The sequence below is a fragment of the Oryx dammah genome, unplaced genomic scaffold, assembly GCF_014754425.2.
Source record: "Oryx dammah isolate SB20612 unplaced genomic scaffold, SCBI_Odam_1.1 HiC_scaffold_18, whole genome shotgun sequence".
Taxonomy (NCBI): Eukaryota; Metazoa; Chordata; class Mammalia; order Artiodactyla; family Bovidae; genus Oryx; species Oryx dammah.
The window spans coordinates 33,729,507-33,755,687 of record NW_024070202.1 but is presented as its reverse complement, the minus strand read 5'-3'; the positions used below and the strand labels follow the sequence as shown (position 1 = coordinate 33,755,687).

Genomic DNA, 26,181 nt, shown 5'->3' with positions numbered 1-26,181 from the left:
GACAGAACTTTCATGACACCACAGAGTCCTTGCCACTCCCACCCACCAGAGTCTGAATGCATGCTGTGCACCAATGACAGCCAGATATTTTTACTCTCTCCTTTTTAAAATGGAAATTTCTTTTGCAATTTTCCCTGCAAAAGTTTAATTACTGCATATGTTTATGTTGAAAATCAATAACTTATATTTAAGTTTTTACATCATTTGACACTGGGGAAACACAAGGAGACCAGATGGAAAGGAATGAACATCACTCAGAGACCATAGACTTTAAAGAAGACTTTATATAACTACAAAGAGGGTTATATAAGTGGAAAGAAAAATGTGATACTGAGTACCAAAGAGGTGGACTACAAAAATTCACTTCTACTAGCATGATGAGTATACCCGTGGCTTCTGCATCCCTGCTTTCAATAGCTATTATTGTGTTTTATATCTTTTCTTTGGCTCAGACGGTAAAGCGTCTGTCTACAATGTGGGAGACCTGGGTTCGATCCCTGGGTCAGGAAGATCCCCTGGAGAAGGAAATGGCAGTCCACTCCAGTACTATTGCCTGGAAAATCCCATGGACAGAGGAGCCTGGTAGGCTACAGTCCATGGGGTCGCAAAGAGTCAGACACGATTGAGCGACTTCACTTCACTTTAGCATTTTCTAGTCTGAGAGGTGTAAAGTGGTACGTTGATGTTAATATAGCTTGCATTTTTATGACTACCAGCACATTGGAGCATCTTTTTTTTTTTAAACTCTTCGAGATTGTTTTATTTTTTTTTTTTTTTGCCATGATCTTTGTTTTTTGAATATTGAATCTTTTTTTAAATTTATTTTAATTGGAGGTTAATTACTTTACAATATTGTATTGGTTTTGCCATACATCAACATGACTCCACCACAGGTATACACGTGTTCCCCATCCTGAGCCCCCCTCCCTCCTCCCTCCCCATACCATCCCTCTGGGTCGTCTCAGGGCACCAGCCCCAAGCATCCAGTATCATGCATCGAACCTGGACTGTGACATATTTATTGGTTGTTTGGATTTGCTCTTGTGAATTGCATAATCATACTCTTGTTTGTTTTTCTGTTGTTTGTCTTCTTTGTCAAATTGTAAGAGCTCTCTGTGTATTATAGTTATTAACCCTTGCTAAAACCATCATCTGCTTTGCAAATATTTGTTCCAAATTTAATGACTGTCAGCAAGCATTGCTTATACTTTATTTTACATAAAAATTTTAGTATTTATGTGCTCAGATATATCAATTTTTAAATTGATGCTAGAAAAAAATTTATCATAAAAATTTTTTTAATAGATGCTAGGCTTATTATTATTTTATTATCATCACCATTAAGGTCTTTCTTTCCCCATAGACTGTATGCCTTGTCTCTTAGATTTTTTTCTAAAATTCTTAACATTTTAATTTTTATAATTAAGTCTTTGAACTGAAATTTACTTTTGTATATTTGAAACATAGGAATCCAATTTTATTTTCTTATAGATGAACAACAAGTTGTACCAGTACCAATTGTTAAATAAATTGTTTTCTCCATGAATTAAAATATTCTCTTCATGTGTTAAATTTTGATGTTCCCTGTATGTCTGAATGAACAATTTGTCTACTCCTGAGTAGTGACATTGTAGAGGCAACTATCTTCCCCCACCTCATGTAACTTGCTTTGGGCTAAAGAAGGGGGCAGAAGTGACAGAATGCTAGTTTCAAGCCTAAGTCTCAATATGCCTTGCATATTCCTGCTTGTTCTCTTGCACCTTTCCCATAGCCATGAAAAGAGCTTTCTATAGCTTTTTCTCTATAGCCACTGCCCCTTCAACCTAGAGACAGACCTTAAAGCAAAGCCACTCAGACAAGTTCAGACGAGAAATATGGGTGAAAATAAATACCTGTCAGGGTGGTCCACGCCAAGATCCTGTTTGTCATTCCCATTGTGCTCGTGCTATCTCTCTCGTGACTTATACTATGTACATCGGATACAACCAAGACTGCCATTTTGATCACAGAAGATTGGACCAGTTATTCTTATCTATGCTGAAACCATATATAGTTACCTGAACGTTAGGAAGAGCTAATTCTTTGAGAAGCTTAGAATAAAACTATGCCCAATAGGGATACCCTGTATCAAATGGTAACAAATCCACAAACTTCATTCCTCTTGCTGAGGATGAAGTAATATGTACACAGAAAAGGGTCAGTACACCATTGAGTGATAAACAATTGCTCCACTGCTCCACATAGTTTGCTTCCATGCCAGTTTTGGAAGTGTTGGCTATTCTCTTGGGTTTAGCCTATGAATGTCAACAAATCTGTACTTTCTAACCTTTTATTTTCCAACAACAAAATAATAGCTGGTATATTTTAGTATTTACCAAGCAACAAAAATAATACCAAAGAATACCCTATATTTAACATATATATGTCATTTTGTTAAATCCTAGTAAATTAATCTGTGAGGTAGTTAGTATTCTTATTTTCTTTTTACAGGTGAGGAAACTGAGGTTTAGAGAAGTAAAATAAGTAGTAAAATAACCAGTTCATTGTCATATAGCATGGAAGTAGAACTGGGACACAAAATCAGACCTGTCTGGCTCCCAGGATAGTCTATAGCAATGGTGCTCAAAGTGTGGTCCTCAGATTAGCACATCAGCACCACCTGGGAACTTCTTAGAAATTCTTGGGTCCTCCCCAGACCTACAGAATCAGAAACTCTGAGAAAGGGACAAAGTCCACATTTTAACAAGCTCTCCTCACCAGGATTTTGATGCCTGCTTAAGTTTCGGAATCACTGCCTTAGACCATACTGCTGCTGCTGCTGCTGCTAAGTCGCTTCATGTCTGACTCTGTGCGACCCCATAGATGGCAGCCCACCAGGCTCCCCCATCCCTGGGATTCTCCAGGCAAGAACACTGGAGTGGGTTGCCATTTCCTTCTCCAATGCATGAAAGTGAAAAGTGAAAGTGAAGTCAGTCAGTCATGTCTGACTACTACCTCTACAAAATAGTTTTAAAGGCAGGAATAAATTCTGTGAGCAGAAATGATCCGAAAGTCTTCCTGAAGACTATAAACTGAGCTTTAGAGGATGGAGAGAATGAAAGTAGGTATAAAAAGGAGATGGGAAAAATTAAACATACTCTAACCAAATGGACTTCCCTGATGGCTCAGATGGTAAAGCGTCTGTCTGCCTGCAATGCAGGAGACCTGGGTTCAATTCATGGGTTGGGAAGATACCCTGGAGAAGGAAATGGCAACCCACTCCAGTACTCTTGCCTGGAAAGCCCCATGGACAGAGGAGCCTGACAGACTACAGTCCATGGGGTCACAAAGAGTCGGACACGACTGAGCGACTTCACTTTCACTTTCAACCAAATGACCCACTAATTGCATCTCTCGTTATTTACCCAAAGCAGTTGAAAACTTATGTGCATACAAAATGTAGCATATGGATATTTACAGCAGGTTTAACAAGAATTGCAAAATCTTGGAAGCAACCAAAATGTCTTATAGTAGATGAATGGATAAATAAACTGTGGTATATCTACACAGTGGAATGTTATTCAGTGCAAAAAAGAAGTGAGCTACTAAGTCATAAAAAAAATCGAGGAAATCTGCTGTTGTTGTTCAGTCAGTCGCTAAGTCACATGCAACTGTTTGTGATCCCATGGACTGCAGCAGGCCATGTTCCTCTGTCCTCCACTATCTCCCAGAGTTTGCTCAAATTCATGTCCATTGAGTCAGTGATGCCATCTAACCATCCCATCCTCTGCTCCCCCTTCTCTTTTTGCCTTCAGTCTTTCCCAGCATCAGGGTTTATTTCAACAAGTCGGCTCTTTGCATCAGGTGGCCAAAGTGTTAAGAGTTTCAGCTTCAGCATCTGTACTTCCAATGAATGTTCAGGATTGATTTCCTTTAGGGTTGACTGGTTTGATCTCCTTGCAGTCCAAGGGACTCTCAAGAGTCTTCTCCAGCACTACAATTCAAAGACATCAATTCTTCAATGTTCAACCTTCTTTATGGTCCAACTCTCATATCCATACATAACTACTGGAAAAATCATAGCTTTAACTATATGAACCTTTGTCCGCAAAGTGATGTCTCTGCTTTTTAATAAGCTGTCTAGGTTTGTCATGGCTTTCCTTCCAAGGAGCAAGTGTCTTTTAATTTTGTGGCTGCAGTCACCATCTGCAGTGATTTTGGAGCCCCAAAAAGCAAAGTCTGTCACTGCTTCCACTTTTTACCCTTCTTTTTGCCGTAAAGTGATGGGACCAGATGCCATGACCTTAGTTTTTTTAATGCTGAATTTCAAGCTGTTTTTTTTTTTTCACTCTCCTCTTTCACTCTCATCAAGAGGCTCTTTAGTTCCTCTTTACTTTCTGACATTAGAGTGGTATCTTCTGCATATCTGAGGTTGTTGATATTTCTCCCTGCAATCTTGATTCCAGCCTGTGATTCATCCAGCCCAGCATTTCACATGACGTACTCTGCATGTTAGTTAAATAAAGAGAGTAACAATGTACAGCCTTATAATACCTCTTTCCCAATTTGGAGCCAGTGAATTTTTTCATGTCCAGTTCTGTTGCTTCTTGACCCACATACAGATCTCTCAGGAGACAGGTAAGGTGGTTTGGTGCTCCCATCTCTTGAAGAATTTTCCACAGTTCGTTGTGATCCACACAGTCAAAGGCTTCAGCATAGTCAATGAAGCAGAAGCAAATACTTTTCTGGAACTCCCTTGCTTTCTCCATAATCCAATGAATGTTGGCAATTTGATCTCTGTTCCTCTGACTCTTCGAAACTCAGCTTGTACATGCAGAATTTCTCAGTTCATGTGCTGGTGAAGCCTAGCTTGAAGGATTTTGAGAATAACCTTGCTAGCACGTGAAATGAGTACAATTGTACAGTAGTTTGAACATTCAATTGTACAGTAGAGGAAATTTAGATGCATATTAATAGGCAAAAGAAACCAATCTGAAAAGTCTACTTACTTGTAGTTGATGACTCCAACTATATGACATTCTGGAAAACACAAAACCCTGGAGGCAGAAAAAAGATCAGTGGAATGCCAGGGAATGGGGACTCCGAGAGATGGAGCAGAGAGATTTTTAGGGCAGTGAAAATACTTTGTATGATAATATAATGGTGGATACATGTCATTAGGCATTTTCCAAACTCATATAACATACAACATCAAGAGTGAACCCTAGTGTAAACTACGGGCTTTGGATGGTTATGATGTGCCAATGGAGGTTTAGCAATTGCAACAAATGTACCATTCTGGTGAAGGATGCTGATATGGTAGAAATTATGCACATATGGGAGCAGAAAGCATATGGGAAATCCCCACACCTTCCTCTCAATTTTGCTGTGGATCTAAAACTGCTTCTTTAAAAATTGCCTTAAATAAAAAAAAAAATACTAAATAGAAAAAAAAGTACTTTGCCTGGGAAGGTTGAAAGTCAAAAGAGTGATTATGTGGATGGAGAGACCAAGACCAGCTTTCATGGAGGAGGTAATCATTAAAAAAAAAGCTATAAAGAAGAGTTAGAATTTGAACAAAGAGCAAAGGACAGGACTTTCTATCTTGAGATTCTCAACCTTGGCACTAGGAATGTTTTGGAACAGATCATTCTTTGTCATGGTGTCTGTCTTGTGCATTGTAGAATGTTTAGCAGCATCCCTAGCCTCTATCCACTAGACACCAGTGGCATCCTCCAATTGGGCCAACTAGAAAATCTCCAGATACTGCCAAATATCCCTGGCAATAAGAGGAGGGAAACAGCAATGTCACGTGTGGTTAAAAACCAGATAAAGAGCCAGGTGAAAAGAACAGCAGTTGGAAAGTCAAGGAGACAAATAACACAAAGCATGAGAATGGTTCAGTTAAAATACAGTGTTGTAAAAACTATTCACTATGAAAGTCAAAACTTGAGTGTAATAAAGTAATGAATGGTGAGGCTAGAAAAGTCTTCTGGAACCACAAGTTTTCATGAAAAGTGAAAGTGTTAGTTGCTCAGTTGAGTCTGATTCTTTGTGACCCCATGGACAGTAGACTGTCAGGCTCCTCTGTCTAAGGAATTTTCCAGGCAAGAATACTAGAGTGGGTATCCATTCCCTTCTCCAGCGGATCTTCTCGATTCAGGGATTGAACCTGGGTCACTCACATAGCAGGCAGATTCTTTACCATCTGAGCCACCAGGGAAGCCCCACAAGGTGTCATACTTTCAACTTAAAAGTTTGGAGTATACCCTGTAAACAAAGAGGAAATACCAAAGGTCTTTGATCTAGAAATAACAGCTTAATAGCACGAAGATTTGTGGATAATGCTGTTTAGAAAGGATTAAAATGATTGCTCAATGTCCTTCTTTGGGGAGAGGATTTTAAAGGACTGCCACATAGATAAACCATTAACATTCAATATTTTTCTTCTTCAGGAGATATAGAGGCTGTAGCTTGTTTAGAAGAACAGAGGCCCAGAGAGGAACCACATGGGGACTTGCTGAGCTGACTCTCAGATGGGCATCTAGTTTGTGTCTAGGCTGGAGTTAGAATCATGGAGATACAGAAGGAAGCCCTGTCCTTACTCATGCCCACACCCTGTGGCCAAAAGTGGAACCTTCCCCCTAAGGCGCCTGCCTATGGAGCAGGTATTGGAGGCTGCACTGTACCTGTTTGATGGGATGTTCCTGCTCTAGGCTTCTAACCTGAGTGGCCACTGCTGGGCTGGCCCCCTCAGGCTTTTCAAGGACGCTTTGTGCCAGCCCCAAGGAAGGTTTCTGCTTTGCTGGAGCCCAGACGGAGGCCAGAGTGGCTAACCTCACTTGGATAGGAGACAGAGGTATCCTAGTGGCTTCTGATCCAGGTGCTATTGAATTGTGGGAGCTGGATGAGAATGAGACTCTCATTGACAACAAGTTCTGCAAGTATAAGCACGATGACATTGTGTCTACAGTCAGTGTCCCGAGCTCTGACACACAAGCTGTGAGCTGGTAGCAAAGACTTCTGGATCAAGGTTTGAGACCTTGCTCGGCAGATGGTTCGAAATTCCTACCAAGCTCATTCTGGGCAGGCCACCTGTGTTGCTGACTTTCTCCACAAGGATCCTGTGTTTCTTTCATCAGGCGAGGACAACAGAATCTTATTGGAGGATATCTGCTGTCCTAAGCCAGCCTCACAGATGGGCCACAGTGCCTCTGGCTACCGTCTTGCCTCCCTGGCTTTGCATCCTCAGCAGACTGAAGTCTTTGTCTTTGGTGATAAGAATGGGTCTGTCCCCGCTACGGACACCTGAGTGCAAGCTGTGCCCTCAGCTCGGTGGTGCAGTCCTAGTGCGTCACTGGCCCGGTGTTCTCTCCACACAGTGCTCCCCTCCTGGCCTCTGTCAGCGACAACTACTCACTTGCTCTACTGGACTTAGACCTTTCGGAGGTTTAGAAGCCAAGCCCACAGAAACTTTGTGAGAAATGCTACTTGGTCCGCACTGAATCACTCCCTTCTTACCACAGTGGGCTGGGACCGTGAGGTCCTCCATCATTTCATGCCCACAGAACCTCTCCCAGAGCCTGGACCTAAGAGTGCTGCTGAGTAGACTGGATTTCAGACAAAAAGCAAATCCCCCGAGAGTATCCACTCCCTTTGCTCCTGCCCTCTCGTGTGAGACAACGCAGGAGCCTTATACAGTGTGTCAGTACACCAGATCTGTGCAGTTAGTAGGTATTGTCTCTCAGGCTGGGGGAGGCTGGATTCTGAAGTCCTATAGTCAGGGAAGAACAATTCCTTGAACGTGAAAAAAAAAAAAATTTCTACATCAGCTAGATGGTGGTGAATGTTTTTTGGACAAAAGTTTATGGAGTTCTCCAGGAAAGCATAATAGAGTGGCTAGCCATTCGCTTCTCCAAGGAATCTTCCCAACTCAGGGCTCGAACCTAGGTCTCCTGCATTGCAGGCAGATTCTTTCCCATCTGAGCCACCAGGGAAACCCCGTATAAAATATTTCATATTAAAATCTTTTTCTTAAAAAGCTCTTAATTTTTAAGTTTTTTAAAAAGGAGATTTTTAATATTTACGACTGTTTTTTTCTATCATACTGTAAGCTCTGAAGAAAGTGACTTTCTCAGCTCAGAACTGACATAAATTGGTGCTGCTGCTACTTGGTTGTTCAGTCATGTTCAACTCTTTGTGACCCCGTTAACTATAGCCTGCCCAGGCTCCTCTGTTCATGGGATTCTCCAGACAAGGATACTGGAGTGGGTTGCCATGCCTTCCTCCAGGGGATCTTCCTGACCCAGGGATCGAACTCAGGTCTCCCGCATTGCAAGCAGATTCTTTACTGTCCAAGCTGCCAGGGAAGCCCAAGAATATTGGAGTGGGTAACCTCTCCCTTCTCCAGGGGATCCTCCTGACCCAGAAATTGAAACAGGGTCTCCTGCATTACAGGTGGATTCAATGAATAAAGCTTTTGACAAAAGATAATGAAATATACATCTTGTTCTAAGAGTAAGTGAAATTGACTTTTGCACTTCTGCATTACCTATGTCCAGTGATTATACTTCAATTTTCTGGTCTTTAGAGTCTATCTCTGGACCCATAAACCCCTCAGCACAAAATATTCATGCCCTCATTTCACATGGCTTCCAACATAATATCATGTGCTGCTGTAACACGGTGATAATAGTATGGTAATTAATGCTCAATTAGCTTCAGCAGCAAGTGAATTATTGTTTGAGAAGATGAAAGAGGGCAGTCCAGAATTAGTTTTGTTAAACTAAAAACTTTTAAGAATTGGGAAAAATTTAAATCCCAAGAAAAAGAAAAATAATATATTTCACAGGACATGAGATATTAAAATCTGAAGTAGACAAAATTTTACTAAGTAGAAGATTATACGTGGCATTCCATTCTAATTCACACGATGCAAAAATGTTAGGATTATTAGTCCTATTAGTAACAGTAATATTGGAGCAGATCATATGATAGAATATGTATATTTTCCATAGCAGTAACGCCCTTTCTGTGATTTTGATAAGTGTATCTTTGTTATACATTAATACATAAATAATAATACAATTTTGAATTTATAGAGCTCCTCTAAAAAAATCAGGTCCTGAAAAATTATATTCAAAGTGACCTGAATGAAAGAAGATTTTTTCCACTGTGAAAGAATTTCCTCCCTCTCCAAAGTAACTGGGGAGTGAACAGTAATAATCGAACAGAAGGCACACAAGGCATATCTAAACCAAATGTAAATATGTTGTCTTAAATATTTTACATACCTTTTGAAAGTCAGAAGATACTTCTTTAGGAAGATGATTATTTTAATTAACATATAAATATGCATCATGACTTATGCATGCCTGCTAAGTCACTTCAGTCCTATCAGACTCTTGGCGACCCCATAACCCGCCAGCTCCTTTGTCCATGGGATTCTCCCAGCAAGAATACTGGAGTGGGTTGCCATGCCCTTCTGCAGGGGATCTTCCTGACCTAGGGATCGAACCTGTGTGTCTTATGTCTCCTTCACTGGCAGGCAGGTTCTTTACCACCAGCAACACCTGGGAAGCCCATGACTTCTTATAGGACATTTTAAAGGGGGATCTAATTTGATTGAATCCAAACTAGAAAAGAAATAGTTCAAAGGTAACATGAATAAACAAAATGAAAGGACAGAAACAAATATCTATGAAATTTGAGAAGCTTTAAGTCAGCATTTGAAGGTTATATTAGCCCATGACTTAAAATAGAGAAGTCCTGGGCAGAGCAAATAAGAAATGCACTGATCCAAGCAGTCCAGGTTTGCAATCCTTTCATTTTGAGTGTGGGCTGGATTAGCGCCTTCCTCTTAACAAACAGAATATGACGAAAAGTGATGGCTTATTACTGGGGTTAGGTTCCATAAAGACCATGGCTTCTGTCTTTAATGTCCTCTCACTCTCTCACACATTCGTCCTGAGAGAAGTCAGCGGTCATGTGCAGAGCAGCCCTCTGAAGAGACATAGCAAGGAACTGTAGATACATGGCACAGAACTCATTAACAGCTAGCAAAGAACAACACCCTCAGCCCAACACCCTAAGAGGAGCTGAACAAACTCAGAAGTGCATGTTTCCCCAGTTGAGCCTCACATGAGACTGTGGTCTCATCTGATAGCTTAACTGAAACCTCACGAGGGACTAAGAACCAGAGGCATCTAACATCTGGCTCACAGAACATGTGAGATAATAGATATTTGCTATTTTAAGCTACTAAGTTTTAGGGATAATTTTTTAAGCAGTGATAGATAACTAAAATCAGGAGTGGTTTGAAGCCCTGAAAAGAAGCTAAAATAGAATTCATATCTATAGCTTGGAACCGGCTCCATGGTAAAAAAGAATGTATTTTCAAAATGTGCAATGGCGGGGATTGATTCTTGGTCAAGAGATAAGATCCTGAGACCAAGGTGTAATGATGGCAGAGGAAATTGGAAAAGATTCCTGGTTTCTAAGTAAATTCGTCTCAACTAACCCAGTTAGGTAGGAATTTACTTTTAATTTTGCTTAAAATATATGTCATTAAATCTCTTTGTAAAATAGAAACATCTAGTTGTACCTTGGAATGAACTATTCTGGACTATTAATAAAAAGCAGAGAGAGCAATGGGGAGCTGCCAGAAGACCAAGGGGATGTCTGTTCCAAAGAGCTTAGCCTTTGAAAAAGTTCACTTCTTGGGGTTCCTACCCACTCCCATAAAAGAAAATCCAAGATCCACGATAGCACTTATTCTGTACTGCAATTACTGGTATATCTATCTTCCGTACCGGACAATGAAAAACTTGGGTAGAAACTGGGACTTATTTATAAATATATTCCAACACATTTTTAAGGTGTAGAACACAGTAGGTATTCAAATATTTAGTGAATAAGTTGTTCAACAAATAAGTAACTCTAGTGGATTAAAAATCTTTATATCTCAATACACAGTGAACATATCAGATCACATATGTATCAGCTCAGTTTAAGAGCTAACCAAGGAATTTCTGTTTCCATTTAAGTTGATGTAAGCCCACTACACCCTAACTCTCCTGGTAATTACAAATAAAACCCCTGCAACAGAATACAGAAAAAGCAACTATCTGAGGATTTTGAAAATAAATAAGAGCAAGCACATTGAAAAAGGCAAGCAAAACTCAAAGAACAGCCTGAACAGCAGTTTCCCAGCCTGGACCAATGGCAACCCAAATCCTGGAACTGTGCAGCAAGTGTGGACATGAAAATCTCCGCAAGAAATGCTTTTTTCTGATCAGAGGATGGGGTAGTGACATGCCTGTGTGCTTTGGTGAAATCTCTCTGCTTTGTTTTATTTTCCTGTATTCCAGCCTTCCCCAGAGCAGTATGAAGGCAGTGACAATTATGGTTGGATGGGCTCCTAAAACTCTGAGAGAAAGCCTTTACCTTCAGTCAGAAGATCCAAGAAAGAGCTTGCTCCCCACTCTCAAAAATGTATGGGGGAAACTCAGGATATTTCTTTCTTTTTCCTCCTTCCTCTATGCCCCAGGTATGGGAAATGCACAACAGTGTGAAGAAGCTAAACTCTGAGGGAAACTGCAGTTTCCCAGTCAGGGGCCTGGGATAATGAACGTTAGACACTGGGGAAATAATAGGAGAGGAGCTCAAGGAGACTCTCTCAACCTGGGTATCCCTCTCTCAATCTGCGTATCCCTGTATGAACCCACACAAGTCCTAGGCTCACCTCCAAGATGTGAATGCACAAAATAGACCCAGAACAGCATAATGAAGGCTTTAGAACTGAACTACAGTGTAGACTCCACCCAGGTCTCAGACTCACATCCAGTGGGATACACATGAGACGGGATCCCAGGAGCTGGAAAGACTTTAAAGACTGAACCACCTACCACAGAAGACAGTCAGAATTTGTAGTCTGAACCTAACTAGGCTGACTGCTGCTAAAACAACAACAAAATCAACAATTTCCAGATGATTTTTACACAACCCAGACGTTCACAGCATAATGTTCAAAATGTTCAGGATAAAATCCAGAATTACTAGGCATACAAAGAACCAAGACAATCTAAACAGCTCTTAAGAGAGAGTGCAATCACCAGATCCCTGGAAGCAGGTAGAAATGTTAAAGAATATAGAGGTCTTCTATAAATCTATAAATATGCAAATATACTTGACTAAATAAGCAGTTTCACAAACTAAGAAAGACTTTAGCCACGAGAAGACTAATCTTGAATAAGGAAGCTTCAGGGCATATGGTAGGAACCCCTAAAAATTCACAGAACCTCAAATTGGGCTCCGGCTACACTCACCCTCCATAGAAGCCAACAGTACAGACTGACTCAGGTCCAGCCTGGCTTCAGCACATTTGCCAACTCTGAAACCTTGACAAAGCCACATTGAAGTAACATCTTAGTGCCAGTTTCTTAATTAGCAAAATGGACATAATGGCACTTGCCTTAAAGGTACTTAAAAGTACTTGTGAGTATTTACAGGGTTAAAACATATAAAGCACTTAGAGTAGTTCCTGGGGAGATTTTTGTGCAGAAAGCAAATGGATAGCATTTCTTGTGTGCCCTATGTGCCTGCTCCTTCCTTCTCCACCCCCTCTAAGCTTTTATTATATAGCAGGCACCGTACTAAATGTTTTACATGCTTCATCCCATTTAATCTTCACAATGCCACTGTGAAATAGGATGGTGGCTCAAATGGTAAAGAATCTGCCTGCCTTGCAAGAGACCCAGGTTTGATCCCTGGGTTGGGAAGATCCCCTGAAGAAAGGCATAGCAACCCACTCGAGTATTCTTGCCAGGAGAACCCCGTGGACAGAGGAGCCTAGCAGGCTACAGTCCATGGGGTTGCAGAGTTGGACATGACTGAGCAACTAACACTTTCAATTTTATCTGCATTTTTTAGATGAAAAAAATTGGATTAACTCACTTTATTTCTGGACACACAAAGACACATATATCATTATTTTTTACTTTTATTTGTGAGTTTTCTGTCTTCCTGAGTAATATTTTATATACCGTATATATCCACTATATATTTATTTTATAGATTAAATCTCAAAGGAAAACCCCATTTCTCTTTAAAATTTCTTGGGCGGCAATACACTGTTGCCTCCATATACCACCTACCTTACTCTTGATTATTTTCCCTTTTAAATATGTTATTTTATAGACTTTTCCTGACCTCCCTGGATCTGGGTCCTTTGATCTCTTGATAGATAGTCACACCATGGTATATGTGCAGAAATCTGGACCAAGGCAGGTGTTTACTGCACCTGGGAGTACACACTCTTGGAGGCAGTGTGGGGACAGTTCTCAAGAGCCATTTCATGTTCTAAGGACAGAAACATTGTAGTCATGTTCAGGCTCTCTCTGGTCTTTGAAACAGACCTGACTCTTTTGGAATATATTCTTTAAAATAAGTTGATCAATTATTTTATACTTAATGCCAATGGCTGTGTCAGCATTACTGATTTGGAGACTAATTATGTGATTTCATAGCTATTCTGGGAAAACATGAACATACTGGAAATAGAATGAGGGAGGTTATGGAAGTGTTGAATGAAACATGGAGATAAGCCAAAACTATTAATGACTTTCATGCTGCTCAGCAGAAATCACCTTTCATGTTCTCTGTTAATACAGTTAGAATCTAGGGATGACAGATTTCCAAGTTATGGATTCTCAAGAAGTAATTACAAGAAGTCATCTCTTCCTATAATTGTAAAACTATAAGATCTATTTAAAATAAATAATCATTTTTCAACATTTTATTAACAAAATTTTTGCATTGTTCCCTATGTAGGTCTCATACAAGAATAAATTACATGTAAGGACACAATAATCTCAGGAAGTCCTTCAAAAGTAACTGGAGGAAGAGATACAAGTTAGGGAGAAATGAGAGCAGAATTACTTATGGAGGTTAAGGAATCATTTTGTGGGGTTCCTTCCACTATCAACATTTATATGCAGATGAAATCAAGTAAAATTACATTACATGCACTCTTTTTTGATTAATTTTTATTGAAGTATAGTTGATTTTCAATGTTGTGTTAGTTTCAGATGTTTTGTTAATTTTAGATGTAAAGTGAAATAGTTATATATATACATATATCCACTCTTTTTTAGACTCTTTTCCCATATTGGTCATTACAGAGTACTAAGTAGAGTTTCCTGTGCTATACAGTAGGTTCTTATTAGTTACCTATTTTATATTTAGTAATGTGTATATGTCAATCCCAATCTCCCAATTCACCCCTCCACCCTTTTACCTTTGGTAACCATAAGTGTGTTTTCTATATCTGTGACTATCCTGTTTTAAAAATAAGTTCATTTATGAAAAAGTTCATTAAAAATAAATAAAATGTTGGATCCACTGACAATCATTATATTTGAGAGAAAAATCAACTCAAACTGACTTTAACAATAAAGGAATATATGACATCAAAGGCTCAGTTTCACACTATGTCTGCATTCTGCCTTACATAATATATCTTTAGACTGGCCTTCCTGGGAAGCTTCACAGTTTCCTTGCTGGTGGTAGTAATATGCTACAATACAACCAACTTTACATTTATTATACCTCAACATCCAGTACCAAGAAGATGTCTCCTCTGCCATTTCTCATATGTGAATTTTTATTTACCTTCCTTTTAACTAGATAGCAATTGTCACACAAAATATTGTTGTTCTGATCTGGTTATGCACCCATGCCTGAAACAATCACTGTGATCAGAAGGATGGGATACATAGATTGGTCATTTGTCTTACCCTTCTAATAGATAGAATGCTTCTAATGTACTAAATGCTCTAACTTCAATCTAATTGTCTCAATTAATATTGAACTATTAAATAGCTACAAATTGACTTATCTATAGTTCTAGAATGAGGCTTCCTTGGTGGGTCAGCAGAAAAGAATCCACCTGCAATGCAGGAGACATGGGTTCAGTCCTTGGGTCAGGAAGATCCCCTGGAGGAGGGCATGGCAACCCACTCCAGTATTCTTGCTGGGAAAATCCCATGGACAGAGGAGCCTGGCGGGCTATGGTCCATAGGGTCATAAAGAGTCGGACACGACTGAAGTGACTGAGCATGCACGCATAGTTTCAGCAACGTCCCATTTAATTAATTTTTATTTTGCTCTGAAAGGTAAAGGCTAGATACAAATAATGCTACATTTACTGCTATGCTAAAAAATGCTGAAACAGAATGCTTTTTCTTTGTTGTTTTTATCATTTATGTTATGCATTTATTTTTCCAACTGATTTTCATCTATTAGGTAAATACTTCAGTTAAAATTCAGTTAAAAGTTCTGAAATAGTTTTCAAAGTAACTATGATAATATAGAATAGAATTGGAAAGAAATGCAATTCCCTTTAAAGTAATAATATAACTTGTATCCCTGTTCACATTTTTGACTGGTTACCTAGAGCTACAAATATATTTGGACTTATAAATCTTTAAAACATATATTTGTCAAAAAGTTTATCTATGCTTCCCATCTCCACCTTCTCACCTCCCCTCTACATTTTCCAAACCCCTGGAATTTGGCTTCTGCTCCATCATTATCATTACCAATAGGCTTCATGTCACTCATTTCAACTGATATTTTTCAGCTCGTGGATTACACTACTTGATCTTTCAAAGTCTTCAACAGTTGGGCTAATTACACTCCTTTCTTGGATTTTTTGAGTCTGCCCTCTCCTAGGAGCCTCCTACCTTTCTAATAACCCCTCTTGTGTCTCCATTGCAGGCTTATTCTCTTCTACGTGGCCATTAAATGTTGGAGTCCCTCAATATCACTCTTAGTTGCTGTCTTCATCTCACTCCTCACTTTTTTCCTAGGAAATTTCACATACACACAGTGGTTTGATGATAGTCTATTGTGCCAGCCCTAGCAATGCAGATCACAAAGCTGTATCCTTGGCTCAGAGAAGTCATCTGAGCCATGGACTCAGTGTTCCTACTGCCTGATTGTGGCAGACACTGAAAATACCATTCAACCCCACTTCCTTCAAAACGTTATTGGCCACTCAGCTATAAAGAATGTGGCAAGTTGACAGACAAAACTATAATTCAAAAAGATACATGTACATCTATGTTTACAGTAGCACTATTCACAATTGCCAAGACATGGAAACAACCTAAATGTCCATCAGTGGATGAATGGATAAGGAAATGTGGTACATATATATACAAAGAAATACTACTCAGTCATAGGAAAGAATGAAATAATGCCATTGACAGCAACACAGATGAACCTAGAGATTATCATATGAAGTGAAGTAAGTCACAAAGAGAAAGACAAGTACCATATATCACTTACTGTGGAATCTAAAATACAACACAAATGAACCTATCTACAAAACAGAAACAGAGTCACAGACAGAGAGAACAGACTTGCGATTGCCAAGGGTGAGGGGGCTGGAGAAAAGAGGGAGTGGGAGGTTGGAGCTAGCCAGATGAAAACTATTACCTACAGAATGAATAAACAACAAGATTTTACTGTATAACACAGGGAACCATATTCAATAACGAGATAGATCAAAGTGGAAAAGAATATAAAAATAATGTGTGTCTACACACACATACACACACACACACACATATATACACACAACGGAATCACTTTGCTGTACAGCAGAAATTAACACATTATAGATCAACTATATTTCAATTAAAAAAACAAAAACTGATTTGCCAATACACCACACAGCATCTCACTAATCCAGCTCACAAAGACTGACACATAAACTCAATTTCAAGTTACTAATTTGCAAAGGAAAGTGTTTACTGCCTCTGGTTGGTATGGCCTACACATTCTTTACCTATAGGAACACTACACAAAAAGTCAAATTATAGCCAAAATGTTTCTTGGTGATCATAACCTTGGAATGAGTGGTGTCAGTTCTATGCTGTCTCTGGGCCAAGTCTTCTATCTCTACACACAGTCAATCTGCCTTTTTTCTGAAATTTCAGGGCTGACCAAGCCCCCACACCATCTGATTGTCACGTGTTTTCCTTTAGCTACTAAATAAAATCAATTAGGTTACACAGTTCAATGTCACCTGGTGGGCAACCCTTCTTCCTTTTTAGAGAAGAGTTTGCTATTCTGTCCTATGATCCTTTTAAAATTTTAATTCCCAACAAACAATCTAAAGTCTTATGGAGGAGGAAGGGAGCTCACCTCCCTGCTAAGTATTCACAACATATAGGAATCTTGAATTTCAAAAATTCCTCCTCCTCTAGCCTTCCCACATATATCTCTAAACTGTCATCTGGGCAAAATACCATTTTAAGCAGAAGAAAATTTGTAAGAAAAAGGGAAATGATGGAGAAAGGTTAGTACCTGGATATGGGATAAAACTTAGCCATTGTCTGTTCCAAGATGAATATATCAGAAGCTCAAAAATATATACAAAATGAAAGTAAGGATAAGAAAACCAAAACAAGTGAGAAACTAGAAAAGCAAACAGAAGTCAATATTCACGAACAGGGAAACATAAAGCATGGAGTCGGTCAGAAAAAGTGCACACAGGAACCAAGAATCAGGGGCTGGGGCTGTCCCACTTGACACTCCAGGGGATGCCTTTCACTTCACCATCTACGTGAACAAATTCTAGGGGGGTACCTTTCACATCACCATCTACGTGAACAGATTCCAGGGGGTGCCTTTCACATCACCATCTATATGTACAGATTCCAGGAGGTGCTTTTCACGTGACATCTACATGAACAGTGCTTGCTAGAGTTTTGTCATGCGCATGCTCACTGTTTACAGAGGCCCTGGATATAAGAGTAAGATCAGAAGTCCAGATCTGCGGGAATAAGGAACTGAAAAGGAAGGGCAAAACAGGCAGAAGATATGAGGCCATCGCATGCAGATGATCTAAAAATTTTAAATACTCTCTGTCTTGGAGAGCTTTCCCATAGTTCTGCTAAGGAAAGAAACACATTCTTTAAATATGACTGATCTATGACAGCAAATTAAGGCCAGCTACATAACCTATTGAAGTGAGGAGGGGAGGACGGGGGAGACGGCTAATCCCATGAAATGTTGTTTACAGCTAGCATTTTATTCTGCGTTTCACCCATGGATGGAGGAACCTGGCAGGCTGCAGTCCATGGGGTCGCTGAGGGTCGGACACGACTGAGCGACTTCACTTTCACTTTTCACTTTCATGCATTGGAGAAGGAAATGGCAACCCACTCCAGTGTTCTTGCCTGGAGAATCCCAGGGACGGGGGAGCCTGGTGGGCTGCCGTCTCTGGGGTCGCACAGAGTCGGACACGACTGAAGTGACTTAGCAGCAGTAGCAGCACTGGATCTAGGAGGGCTTTTCAAAACATATATTCTGATCCAGCTCAATGCACCACTGAAAAAAGGCTTCGGTGGCCAAGAAACATTTCAGAAATGAGTAGAATGTACTTCCCTAATGGGAATTTACAACTCTCAATAATTTATAATGACTCACACATAAAAGGCCAATCTAATTTATTTGAATATGAAATATCTTTTTTTCTTGGTAACATTAACATTCTGCGGATGACGCTTTAGGAGCAGGCAACTACTGTCATGTGAGATAACTGCTTAATTCTCCCTCAAGATTTACAGTACATTTATGTTTAGAAATACTGTGCTCCTAAACAAACAAGAGGAGAGATCACAGGAGGCGTGTCCACTGGGAAATGGTTTGACTGCTAGAACTGAGGCTCAATTATAATGGTTAAAACCCATTAGGATCTCAATTTCTTTCTCTTTTCTCTCTCTGTCTCTGTCTCTGTGTTTCACTGTCTCTCTCTCAGTCTCTCTGTCACACACACACATATACACACAAACGTATGCTACGTGGTCCTACAAAGTTATGAGGATCTTACACTCCATCTTTGTATTCTGCCATCCTAATGTCATGAGTTCCACATCAAAGTTACATAATTGTTGTCAGGAAGAAAGGGTAAGACAAGGTATAAAAGGTTCTCTGCAGGGCTGAGTCAGCCCACCACTTGTTTTACATGCAGTGAAATATACAAATCTTACATGCACAATTCAATGGATGTACCATATAACCAACATCCCAATTAAGAGAAAATATTTTCATAACAGTAGTAAATTACTTTGAGTCATCTTCTACTCAGGAAGATGAGTAGTGTTCATCTTCCACTCAGAAGATTACTACAGTCCTCACAGCAAGCCACTGTTCCAGTCTATTTTTTTCATACTTTACTTTTGCCTGCTTTTGAAATTCATATAAATGGATTCATCCAGGGTGTTTTTATCTGTGTTTGGATTCTTTCACTCAACATAATTATTCTGAGATTTATCCATGTGATAGCATGCATCATTTGTTCATTTTTTTAAAATTTTTGCTAAGCAATATTCCACTGTATGAATATACCACAATTCTCATGCACTCTCCTGTTGGTATGTATCTGTGCTGCTTCCAGCTTTGAGCTTTTGTGAATAAAGCTCCATAACTATTTTTATACAAGTCTCTTTGTGATGATGTTATAAATTTCTGTCCGCTGAAAGGCCTGGGAACAGCAACGTTCCAATAGTAGTGACCACACTTAGTACCTAGTTCTTGATTTCTAAATACTGCCCTCCACTAAAAGAGAACCAGAGCTTCTTGCAGAAATTGCTAATTCATAAGGTGGGGAATGCGAAGTACAAAATGAGTCTGGAAACGAGGTCTGTTTGCTTGTTTACTGACTTTATAATTTTTAAAATGACAATTTTAAATTTTAGTTTATAATCCATAAAAACCCATGAGGAAAGAAGAGGGAAGGAGGAAGAAGGAAAGAAACAGTGAGAAAAATGGCAGTCACCACTTTTATCAAGTGATAAAAGTGAACATTATCAAAAATAAGTCAGGTAGGTAGAATAATGTACCCCCACATAAAACTCCACATCCTAATTTCCAGACCTGTGATTATATTCCTCTAGATAGAAAACAGGACTTTGCAGATTAAGGTTAAGGACATTGAGGTGGGAAGAATATTCTGGATTATGCTGGTGAATCCCATGTAATAAAATGATCCTCAAAAGTGGAAAAGTAGGGCAAGAGATGGAGTCAGAGAAGAAGATATGATGAAAGCAGAGTTCAGTGTGATGTGATTATTATCTTTGAAGATGGAAAGGAGCCACAAGATGAGGAATGCAGGCAGCCTCTAGAAGCTAAAAAAGGGAAACAGAGATTTTCCCCAGAGCCTCCAAGACAAATTCAGCCCTGCTGAAACATCTGTTTTAGACCAGTGAACCTATTTCAGGTTTCTGATCTCTAGAAGTATAAAATAAATTTGTGTGGTTTCAATCCACCAAATTTGTGCTGTAATATGTTGATACAGCAACAAAGGAAATGAATGCAATGAGATAAATCAGTTTTGTGTCACGTGATAGGATGCAACGAGAGGAACCTGGCATTACTTCTGTGATACTTCTGAGAAAGGTACGGAACCTAAATTTAATAGTGAGGACACATTAGACAAATACAAATGGTGAGACATTTTATAAAATAACTGGTCTGTTTGCTGTGTTTAGGACTTCCAATACAGTACTGAATAGAAGTGGCCAGAGTGAGCATTCTTGTCCTGTTCCAGATTTTAGCAGGACGGCTTTCAGCTTTTCACCACTGAGTATTACCTGAGCTGTAGGTTTGCCATAAACAGCTGTTATGATGTTGAGATGTTCCCTCGATACTCACTTTTACAAGGGGTTTTATCATGAATGAATGCTGAATCTTATCAAATGCTTTTTCTGCATCTATTGAGATGATCATGTCCTATTGTACAGCACAGGGAACTGCATTCAATACCATGTGACAAACCATAGTGGAAAAGAATATAAAAAAGAATATACACATATCACTGACTCACTTTGCTGTACAGCAGAAATCAGCACAACACTGTAAGTCAACTACACTTTAATAAAATTTAAAACTATTTTTTAAAAACTGGTCTGTAAACTTTATAAATGCCAAGGTCAAAAAAATGAAGGAAAGACCAAAGAACTCTTCCATACTGATGGAGAGTAAAGAACAAAGACAATAAATGCAACACATGGCTTTAACTGGATTCTTTTTCCTATAAGGGATATATTAAGACAGTAGGTGAAGTCTGAGGATTAGATGGTAGTAATCTATTTATCATGATTGTGCTAAGTCGCTTCAGTCGTGTCTGACTCCATGCGACCATATGGACTGCAGCCTGCCAGGCTCCTCTGTCCATGGGATTCTCCAGGCAGTAACACTCGAGTGGGTTGCCATTTCCTTCTCCAGGGTAGCACAGCACATTTATTATGATTACGCAGGGGGAAATGTCACTATAGGATACACACACAAAAGTATTCATGGGTGACAGTGCATTATTACAGCAGTTTACTCTCAAATGGCTTAGGAAAAAACATTAATTATACTGCACATGCAACTTTCCTGTAAGTTTGAGATTGACTATTTCAAATAGAAACTAAAGCAAAACTATGGAGAAATATCTTTACCAATAGATTAAATGTTCAGAATCCTATGAATAAAGAAACTTTTTTTTAAAGGAGAAGGATATTTTTTCATTAAGGTACAGTTGATTTACAATGTTTCAGGTATACCGAAGCTACATATGTGTACATATACACACATAAGGACTTCTCTGTAGTTCATACAGTGAAGAATTTGCCTGCAATGCAAATTGCAGAGGATCTTCCTGCATTGGGAAGATCCTCTGGAGAAGGGAATGGCAACTGACTCCAGTATTCTGTCTTGGAAAATCCCATGGACAGAGGAGCCTGGTGGGCTACAGTCTGTGGGGTCGCAGAGTTGGACACAACTGAGCAACTAAACCACCATCCTACACACACATGTGTGTATATATATATATATATATTCTTTTTTAGATTCCTTTTCACTATAGGTTATTACAAGATACTGACCATAGTTGCCTGTGCTCTACAGTAGGTCCTTGTTGTTTATAAAGAAACTTTCTAGAATGAATTAACTTGCTCAAGGACAGGTAGCTGGTCAATGACTGAAGATAAGATGAAATAACAGATACAAACTTTTGGCCTAGATTTAAAAAGATTTTTCCCTGCTGGAGACAATTCTGTTATGTTATTTTGGGTCATTTTAAATTGTCCAGTTCTTCATATCAAAATTTTCAGATATTTCTGTCTTCAAAGTTCAGTTTAAATCCGGTTTCTGATTAGGTTCTCTTTGTGTTGCTCAAAGCAGGCATATGGAGGTGTCTTTGGGTTAAGGTCATCCTACCAGTTCTCCAGTGATGGTAAGGTTGGGGATGGGGATAGGGAAGTGAGAGATAAGAAGTAAGGAGAGATATGCTTTTTCTTCAATTTAATTCTATTTCTGCTTTTTCAGAGCATTCTTTCCACCTTCCATTTCTTCCCAAATGAAAACCCCAAATGAGGGCTGTGTACCAAAATGTTTTGGGAATGTAGAATATTGTGGGAGAAAGAACAATTATCTTTCCTTCTCCCTAATCTAAAAAAGTATGACATAGTCCATATATCATTCTATTACTTTTCCACAAGCTGTAAAAAGTCATTTGCATCACAATATTTTCATGTGAATATTTAAAGGGCCAGTGTTTCCATGAAACCGTGGTTCTAATTTAATATTCTTCCATTTTTGACAACAGTTCATCTAAGTACTGACAGCTCAAACAAGTAGCATATGCTCTTCATTCATCCTTATCTCAATTATTTGAGCAAACAATTATCAGTCACTAATTTGCCATTTGTCAGAGATATTTTTATTCATGTATTTAACTACCAAATCCCTAGTCTGGGGCTTATACTGACATACTATAACATCTTATCTTATAAGTACCCTTTTGATTCATGAAGCTAAATCTCCACCTCTTCCCCTCCCTCTTCCACAGTCTCCCACATCAGCTGAGCACCTTACTAGCTCCTTTCAGTGCATTCTGTGGCATCTATGTCCAATTGTCAAAGCTTTCTGCACCCTCATATTCCTCCAGAAGTATTTTTTCTTTCACACAGTGAACATCTGGCTTTTCTCTTATGATATTTTTAACCTTAAAATCTGTTATAGTGGGATAATTATTCTTTTTTCTCCAATTTATAGGGGGAAAAAGTTAATCCTTTTCTTAATTCCCACTGCCCTTTAGTTGTCTTCATCCAATTTCCCTTCTCTGCTTTTCATGCCTTATGCCACCTTCTCCCTATACTTGTGCAGCCTGACTTTCTAGGCTATACTGGCCTATGATTGACAAGGGGATGTCAAAGGGGCACAGGAGCCAACCTAAATCTGGAACAATTTGAGCAATAAAATAAAAATTAGTATCAGGTTATAACCCAAAGCATATTAAGTGCCCAGTTCATAGTGATATAAATAAATCACTGAGTAAATTAATAAATGGAGAAGAAGAAATAAATCTCCCATGTAGAGCAATTGCAAATAATTTGTATAGATATTCCATCCTTAAGAAAAGGGAGAATGACACCCCACTGCTTAAGTGTGGGCTGAGCATAGTGACTTCCTTCCAAAGAGCACATGGCTGGGGCCAGGGGCATTGGCAGGAGGGTGGCTTTCCAACGGAGGAAGCTGACAAAACTACTGCAGCCAGGTGATCAAGACTCACATTAACAGCTGGAAGTCATGAGGACAGCACGTACCTTTGATATGTTGAAACTGGCACTCTGCCTCTGGGGTCTTCCTTCCAAAACCTCATAAACCAAATCTAACTATGAGAAAAACAGTCAAATTCCAACAGAGGTACATCCTACAGACTGTCTGGTCAGTGATCCTCAAAACTGTCAAGGTCGGCAAAAAAAAGGAAAAACTAGAAACTCTCACAACCAAGAGAAGACATTACAACTACATGTAATATGGTATTCTGGGATCCTAGAACAGAAAAAGGACATTAGTAAACACTAAAGAAATCTAAATAAAGCATGGATTTTATTTAATAATACTATATTAGTATTGGTTCCTTACTCGTAACAAATATACCACAGTGTAAGATCTTAATAACAAGGGAATACTAAATGTATGGTGTATGAGGATTCTGTACCATCTTTTCCATTTTTCTATAAATCTAAAACTCTTCTAAAAAGATAGTTTTCTGGCTACATTTAAGGCTAGTCACCAAATCTGTGCCCTTTCTTTCTGTCCACCAATTTAAAAATTTCTTAGTTTAGTATTCAAGGACATAAAAGATTACAAAATACTATCCTCTGATTATTTGCAATTCTTCCTACCAAGAGGTGAAGTATTATCTATACATGTGGGCTTGGACGGTGACTTGCTAATATGAAACAACTAGAGGCTTAGAAAGTGTTTGAGCATTGAGGTTTGCTTTCTTTGATACTCTTGGAATATTGCTGCCATATAGACAATCTGAAGCCAAATAGATACCTGAAGTGACAACATGGAGGAGGACTAAGGCCGTACCAGCCATCAACCTATCAACTAGACATGTAGATGAGGCCACCCAATCCCAGTTGATCTTCCGGCTGACTTCACCTGCATGAGTAAGCCCAGGGGAAACTGGCCAACTGCTGCTGGCCCCAACTGCCACCATCCCCAACTGCCAACCCATTCATAGTGAATTAATGATTGTTTTTGTTAGATACTATAAAATTGGGTGTTTTGTTACACAGCAAATTAGCCAAAGCTCACTGATACACTGCTTCATTAGCTTACCTCACTGAAGTCAGTCCAACTTTCTTTTCCAGAATTCTTCTGTGTTCCACTCAAATTGCTGGGGGTTTATTCCTTCTAAATTCTTTATACTTTTCTAAATATTAGCTCATAAAATCTTACCCCCTTCTACCTAAAGTAGAGTGACATTTCCTTAGACAGATACTCTCACATCTCTATCTAAGGAAATGTCACTCATTTTACATTTCTACATAAAGTTTAATATAGAAATACTAAGAGGGGAGGAAATTTGGTTCACCAGAGTTCTTAGAGTCTACGAAATATCTCGGTATGAAAGGTAAGAGCTTGAAGACATTGTATGGATTAGTATATAGACTCAGCTGCAGAAACAGGAACTCAAAATACACATAGATTAAGAAAACAGAGGTTTACCTCTCTCTCATGTAACAGGGCATAATCACTCAAGGACAGGTGTGGGAAAAATCAGATGTGGGGAATTAAATCATGTCAGTCTATCTTGTTGCTCCACTTTTCCTATAGCCTTTATCTATGTAGTTAAAAATGGCTCATTACCATTACACCCACATTCGTGGGGAATTAAATTGTGTCAGTCTATCTTGTTGCTCCACTTTTCCTATAGCCTTTATCTATGTAGTTAAAAATGGCTCATTACCATTACACCCACATTCCAGCCAGAAGTAAAAGAAGAAAGCAAAAAGGAGGGCATGCTCATTGCTTTAGGGAAAATATCCAGATATTGTACACATCAGTTCTACATATAATACTTGGGCCAGAGTGACAGTCATACAATTAAACCTGGATGCACAGGTTAGGAAATTATTACCAGGAATTATTATCTTGGCACTCAAATATTTTACTATTACTGAACAAGGGAAGAACAAATATGGGGATCAGTAGTAGATGTCATCACAAGTAAGATCAAGAATATTAACCTGCCAAACGCTGTATCTAATGTCTGAGGCAAGAAGAATTGCCTCTGTTCTGAGGTAAGAGAGAATAGAAGAGAAAAGCCAGGCAAATGCTGGAAGGCTGTGAATCCTCTCTTAAAACCTCTAAATTCTTGGAATGACAAGCCCTGTGACAACTGGTCGGAGAAGGCAATGGCACCCCACTCCAGTACTCTTGCCTGGGAAATCCCATGGATGGAGGAGCCTGGTAGGCTGTAGTCCATGGGGTCGCTAAGAGTCGGGCACGACTGAGCGACTTCACTTTCACTTTTCACTTTCATGAACTGGAGAAGGAAGTGGCAACCCACTCCAGTATTCTTGCCTGGAGAATCCCAGGGACAGCCTAGTGGGCTGCCGTCTATGGGGTTGCACGGAGCCGGACACGACTGAAGCGACTTAGCAGCAGCAGCAGTGACAACTGGTAAATAAACTAGATTCTTCAAGGTAAAATAAATTCAAGAATTAGAGGAAGAGTGAACCATGATAGCATAAAACTGAGAACCTGCAGAAGACTATGGAAAGCTTTGAATGTAACCAGATTTTGGAATTGGGCATTTGAGGCAATCTAACACTGACTTCGTGA

General features: G+C 39.3%; 1 pseudogene; it reads left to right on the top strand.

Moving 5' to 3' along the window:
• Positions 1-6,536: 6,536 nt before the first annotated feature.
• On the top strand, positions 6,537-7,588 carry LOC120878105 (annotated as a pseudogene).
• The last annotated feature ends 18,593 nt before the right edge of the window (positions 7,589-26,181 follow it).